The sequence below is a fragment of the Macrotis lagotis genome, chromosome 3 (assembly GCF_037893015.1).
Source record: "Macrotis lagotis isolate mMagLag1 chromosome 3, bilby.v1.9.chrom.fasta, whole genome shotgun sequence".
Taxonomy (NCBI): Eukaryota; Metazoa; Chordata; class Mammalia; order Peramelemorphia; family Peramelidae; genus Macrotis; species Macrotis lagotis.
This window is the reverse complement of record NC_133660.1, coordinates 65,930,710-65,937,966: the sequence shown is the minus strand read 5'-3', so window position 1 is coordinate 65,937,966 and position 7,257 is coordinate 65,930,710. Positions and strand designations below refer to the sequence as shown.

Sequence of the window (7,257 nt, the reverse complement as noted above, 5' to 3'; positions counted from 1 at the left end):
ACAGGTGTTTGCACCTTGCCTCAAGGTTCAGGTTGGGGCAGTAGATCTCCCCCAGCACTGATTGTGGATTAAATTGACTATCTATTTAGCCCACATTGGGAGAGTACAGTCCAGATCTTGCTGTCCCCTCCTCTCCATCCTTAGAGAGTGAGTCACCAATTAACTTCACAGATAAAACAGAAAAAGCTTCTATTATCCCTTACAGGCTTACCCACTGAGTAATTCCCTGGAGTGGGCAAAGACCTATAGGCATCTCAACACCAAATGTATGTGAATCAGCCCCTCCTGAAACACAAGATCATAGGGAAAATGTACAAAATGAAGAAAGGCCAGTGAAAAGTCGGGTCCACTAAATGTTACTTTGCAAACAGGTATCCTAACTGAGAGGACTGAGCTTCAGAGGAGAATTTGAATTGGTCTCCAGCCCAGAAAGACTTATCAGAAGAGACCATAAAGGAGTTTAAAAGTCAAATGGAAAAATTGGGAAAAGAAACACAAGATAAAATTAACATTATCCAAGAGAGAATTAGGATCTTCTAAAAAGAAAACAAATCCTTTGGAAATATAATTGAACAAGAATGAAAAGATAATTCTCTCAAAAACAAAACTACACACATGGAAAAAGTTAGGATTACACAGGACCTGGCTGAATAAATATTAAAGTATGAAAAGGCCTGGAATATGGTGTTCTAGATAGCAAGGGAACTAAGAATTTAGTCAAGAATCCACTATCCAGCAAAACTGAGCCTTATCCTCTAGGGAAAAAAGATGGATATTTAGCAGAATAGGAGACTTTCAATTTGTTCTGATGAAAAGACCAGAGCCTAATAGAAAATTAGAACTTCAAACAGGAGACTCAAGAGATATATGAAAAGGTAAACAGAGAAAAAGAAAAAAAGCTTATCCAAACTTATCCAATTCTCAACTTTTGAGAATTTTAACTCTATTAGAGGGAATATACTTAACCAGAAATAATGGTCCCATGACTTGTCCATGACTCTGATAGAATGATTTAAGAATAATATCTCCCTAAAAATGGGCCATGGTAAAGTGATAGAAAAAAGGGGAAATTGAATGAACTAAATTACGTCACATGAAGAGGTGCAAAGGAACTATTGCAGTAGAGGAGAAGAAGAGAAGAGATGAGAACCACTTTAATGCTACTCCCATCAGATTTGGTTGAAAGAGGTATTAACACACATACACTCAGTTGAATTTTGAAGTTTATCTTACCTTTCAAGTATTAAGAAGTATAAGGAAGAGGGGACAGAAAAAGAGGATCTTCTAGAAAGAAGAAAGGAAGAAGGGACAAAGGGGAAGTGGAAAGAAAGGGGAGAGCAATGGATAGAAGGGGGCAAACAGAAATAGGGAGGTGGCATTCAGAAGGAAAATTTTTGGAAATAGGGTAAGGTTAAAAAAAGTGAGAAAATACAAATAAGGAAAGCTAGCATGGAGGGCAAGAAAGAGTTAGTAATTATAACTTTGAATATGAATGGGATTACCTTTCCCTATAATGTGTACAGACAGCAGAGTGGATTAAAATACAAAATGCTAATATATACTCCTTACAAGAAAGAAATTTGGAGCAAAGAAATATATATAAAATGGAAAATGAAGTGAAAATTGAAGCACTTCTTAGCTCAGACAAAGGAGATGCAAAATAGATCTCATTAAATGAGATAGGGAAAGAATCTATAACTTCCTAAAAGGTTCCATAGACAATGAAGCAATTGATCCACTAAATATGTATGCAACAAATGGTATAGCATCCAAATTCTTTTTTATTAAATTAATCCATCAAAATTTATTTTACCTTCAAATATTTACAAACTATATTCAAACATGGAAATATGTTCTTCAATCTCTTAAGAATATGCCTAAGTAAATGAGAGCAGTATCACCTAAATGACAAGAGATTGACTCAGAGGCAGAAAGGCCCAGGATCAAGTCCCATCTGCAACAGACACTGCCGGTGATCCTGGGTAAGTCCCTCAACCTCTTGGTGCTCTAGGCAATTCTCAAATTAGATATCACAGGGAGGATTCCTACCTATATTGGCAGAAGTTCCCTAACCAGGGAACTCCCAATACCAATGCTTATCCCCTAAATGGGAAGCTGTAACACATGGAAAATTCCCTTAAGAGATTGTTGCAGAGCTACATTGGCTAGTTTTAACCCATTATATAGTGTATGTAAACTCCCTTCAAATCCTAGAAATTGAGAAAAAAGTAAACTTTCAACACTGTCCACTAGGAACGAACATTTCACCAGGTATCCTTGGGACTGTGCAGTTTAGATTTGCAACATCCTTCATACTTCTAAAAGCCCCTTCACGTCCATTACTGATCCACTGATCCAATATGATTCTATGGTTTTCAATGTTCTAAGTCCACAGGCTTCATCTGGAGGGATGATAGCAGGTGAGGAAAGGTATCTTTCTATGGGTGGCTTCTCTGTAGCACATATAAAATAGGCTTGAGTCTAATGGAAACAGTAAACCAGGCAAGTCCAGTTCTTTAAATTCTAATTCTACATTCTGAAAAAAATACAAAATTTGTGTAAAAGCTATACCTTATTTCTCATGAAAGTTACCAAGCTTTACACACAATGCAATTAGAAACAAAACACTAGAGGTTGTACTTGAATTCATAGAAATGCCCTTAGTGGATTAGCAAAATATCTTTACAATGCATTTTATAATTGCCTATGAAGATTTTACAGTCAAATTGTTTAAAAGATACAAATCCTTGGAGTCTTTGCAAAGAAGTCTAAGACAGACAACTATGCCTGGAGTTCCTTTAATAAACATAATAGCATTTACAAAATCCACTTTATTTTCAATTACTTCCCTAATTAAGTCCTTGTGAGATTTTTTTTATATCTCTTTAGTCTGATCATCTTCTTCAAGCTTCCTGATTTCATTTTTTAAACAATTGATAGTTTCACGACTTGCTTTTAATCTCTCTTCAAGTTCAGCAGTTTCAAAACTTGTTTTTTTTTCTTGGCAGCTTCTAATTTTTCCCTGGTTTTTACTTCAAGTTCAGCAAATTCTCTTTCATGTTGTTGGATCATGACATATCATTTCATCATAGAACTCAGAAACAACAGTTTTTTCCCCAGAATTGCATTGGTGTCTGACTGAAATAGCTTTAATAAGTGATAAAGTGTTATAGGTCTTTCATTAGGATCAATGAAAAATATTTTGATGATTATTCCAAATTCACCCCAAGCTGTTTCTGTAAACTCATATGGTGGCTTAGTAACAACTCTTAAAGGATTAACATAGCTTTCATGCAATTTAAACTGGATTTTTTTTTTTTTTTACGTATGCTCCCATATCCTCATTCCTGTATGGCTTTACATATACTGTCCACTGATGAGTATGTCCATCTTCTTCTCTTTTCTTTCCAAAATAACGAGCAACATTACCATAAACTATGGATTTAACAATAGTCACCCCCTTTACTCTCCCGCCGGAGCCAGGCCCAAATTCGGCCATTCTCTTGAACATATTGCACCCGAGGAGAAGCTGCCGCCGCCAGAGGGGAGAGAGGGTCGGGGCCCCTCAGCAGCAAGGAGCGCTCCTCCCGCCCGGGCCTGGCCTCCTCCCTGGTACCGAGGGGAGGCGAATCCAGCATCCAAATTCTTAAAGGAGAAGCTAAATGAGTTATAGGAAGACACTGACAGCAAAGCATTACTAGTGGGAGACTTCAAAGTGCCTCTCAAAATTAGATATATCTAACAATAAAATAAAAAGAAGGGAGTTAAGGAGATAAATAGAATGTTAGAAAACCTAGACATAATAAACTTTTAAAGAAAAATTGAATGGGTATAGAAATGAATATACCTTTATTCTGCAGGGCATGCATGAAACTTACTCAAAAATTGACCATGACCTGGGCATAGGAACCACAAAATCAAATGCAGAAAGGCAAATATATTGGATATATCCTTTTCAGACTATAATGCAATAACAATTAATAAAAAATTATAGTCCAGTAATGGTCCATAAAGTGATGGGCCTAAACCTAATAGGAAACTAAACCACCTCAATTTAAATCATGACTGGATCAAACAATATATCATAGAAAGAATTAATGATTTCATACAAGAAAATGACAATAATGAGAAAACCTACCAAAACATATGTGAAACAACCAAATCAGCTATTACATCTCTAAATGTTTAAATGAATAAAATAGAGGAGGAAATCAATGAACTGAGCATGCAATGCAAAAAGTTAGAGAATTTAAAAACCCCAATTAAATACCAAATTAAATATTCTAAAATTATAGGAGAAATTAGTAAACTCAAAATCAAGAAAAATTTAAACAAACACATAAACCAAATGTTGGTTTTATGAAATAAAACATTAGAATAGATAATCCTTTGATTAATTTGACTAAAAAAAGACAGAAGCAAGACAAATTTCTAGTATCATAAATCAAAAATTGGGAACTCACTATCAATGAGTTGGAAATTATTTTGTGCAGTACTATTTTGCAGATCTGTATGCCAATAAATTTGATAATCTTATGTGAAGTGGATGAATTTTTACAAAACTACAAATTGCTCAGGTTAAATGAAGAGGAAATTAAAAACCTAAATTAGCTTATCTCAGAAAATATAAATTCAACAAGCTAGCAATGAAATCCTTAAGAAAAAGATCTCCAGGTCCAGATGTATTCACAAATGCATTCTATCAAAGATTCAACGAACAAGTAGTTGCAATTTTATATAAACTACTTGGAAAAATAGGTGAAGATGAAATTCTGCCTAATTCAATCTAAGACAGGAATATGGTGCTGATACCTAAATCAGAAAGAGGTAAAAACAGAGAAAGAAAATTATAAAACAATTTTCCTAATAAAAATGCAAAGTGATTACAGCAAGTTATCACTAGCATAATAAACTATAACCAAGCAAGTTTTATTCCAGGAATACAGGGTTGGTCCTATATTAGGAAAACTGTCAACACATTTCATTACTTTATCAATAATAAACCTAATAGAAATCATTGGAGTCATGGAAAACTCATGAATATTCATTACTTATGGCTAAGTATATTCTCTCTAATAGAGAGTTGCAATTATCAAGAGCTATGAGAATCTTTCTCCCAGGTGGGAGATGCTGAAAAAACTTTTAACAAAATACAGCATCCATTCCTACTAAAAACTCTAGAGATAACAAATGGATTGTACCTTAAAATGATAAGCAGTACCTATCTGAAACCATCTACAAGCATTATATGCAATGGAGATAAGCTAGGAGCATTTGCAATAAGATCAGAGGTGAAACAAGGATGCCTACTATCAGCAGTACTCTACAGTATTATATTAGAAATGTTAGTTCCAGCAATAAGAAAAGAAAAATAAATTGAAGGAAATAGAATTGGGAAGGAAGAACAAAATTTCCACTCTTTGAAAATGATGTGATGATATACCTAGGGAACCCTAAAAATAATCAAAAAAAAAAAACTACTGGAAGCAATTAGCAACTTTAGCAAAGTTGCAGAATATAAAATAAAACAATTTAATCTTCATTTCTTTGCATTATTAGCAAGATAAAGTAGCAAGAGCTAGAAAAATCCCATTAAAAATAACTTCAGATGACTTCTTGCCAAGATGGCAGAGAGATGCCAGGCATCCCTCCCCCCCCCACAGAAGGCATATTTTCTCATGATTACATTGTTTCCATGGTATACACTAATCCAAACTGAAGGTGATGGGAAAGAAATCATATCTTTAAGGAAGAAACATGAAGTATAAAAGATAGCAAGATCAGACAATAAAATATCCATTTTTATCTAAATTAAAGTTAAAGGTCCTTGATCTTTGTTCAAATTCCACCTATCTTTCTCTGGGTACAGATGATGTTCTTCATTGCAGACAGCCCCATATTGTCCCTGATTGTTGCACTGATTGGATGAGCAAGTCCATCAAGGTTGATTATTGCCCCCATATTGCTGTTAAGTTATACAGTATTTTTTGGTTCTGATCATCTAATTTAGCATCAGTTCATGCAAATCCATCCAGGCTTCCCTGAATTCCCATCTCTCTTGGTTGTCTAAAAGAAGAATAATGTTCCATGACATACATATACCACAGTTTGATAAGTCATTTCCCAATTGAAGGATATTTACTTGGACATCTAGTATTAAATTGGTCTCCGGCTCAGAAAGACTTCTTAGAAGACATCAGGAAGAAACTGGAAAAATTGGGAAAATAGATACTAAGGAAATTAACACCTTGTCACAAGAAAATAAATTCTTGAAAAATGCACTTGGACAAGCGCAAAAAGAAAATAATTCTCTCAAAACCATGGGCAAATGGAAAACTCCTTCAAAAATAGAATTTGATCAATTGGAAAAGGGCATTGCAAAATTTAAAAGAAGAAAATTCTTCTCTTAAAAATAGAATGGAATCTGTGGAAACTAATGACTTAATGAGACAAAAAGAACATGTTAAGAATTATTTTCAATAGAATATCTAAAATACCTCACCAGCAAAATGACAGACATAGAGAATAGATCCAGGAGAGACAACTTAAGAATAATTGGGCTTTCTGAAAACATTGAGGAGAAAAATGCCTGGATCAATTTTCAGGTTATGGCGAAGGAAAATTACCCCATTATCATGGAAACAGAAGGCAAAATAGTTACTGAAAGAATACATGGATCCCCTCTAGAAAGGTATCCCAAAATGAAAAACCAAAGAATATTTTGAACAAATTCCAGAAATATCAGATCAAAAAGAAAATTCATGCAAGCAGCCAGAAAAAAAAAAAAAAGCAATTTAGATATCAAGAGGCACCAAAAAGATTACACAGGTCCTATTTGCATCAAAATTAAGGGATTGAAGGGCCTGGAATAATATATTTGGAAGAGCTTGGAATATAGGCAATAATTCCTTATCCAGCAAAACTGAGCCTTGTCTTTGAGGGGAAAAGGTGGACATTTAACAAAATGATGAAAAGATAAGAACTAGGACTTCAAAAAGGTAACTGAAAAGATAGAAGAAAAGGTAAGAAAGTGAAAAGAGTAAAAAACTGCTAACCAATAGATGAAAATGACTGTATCCCCACCTGGGAGAAAGATTCTCATAACTCTTGATAATTGCAACTCTCTATTAGAGAGAATATACTTAGCCAAAAGTAATGGATATTCATGAGTTTTCCATGACTCTGACAAAGTGATTTAAAACAATATTTCCTTAAAAAGGAATGACAGCAAAAAGATGGAAGAATAGAGAAGATTGA

At 34.4% G+C, this 7,257-nt stretch overlaps 1 pseudogene; it reads right to left on the bottom strand.

Annotated features, from left to right (window-relative positions):
• Positions 1-2,854: 2,854 nt before the first annotated feature.
• On the bottom strand, positions 2,855-3,511 carry LOC141516115 (YEATS domain-containing protein 4 pseudogene; annotated as a pseudogene).
• Positions 3,512-7,257: the final 3,746 nt, after the last annotated feature.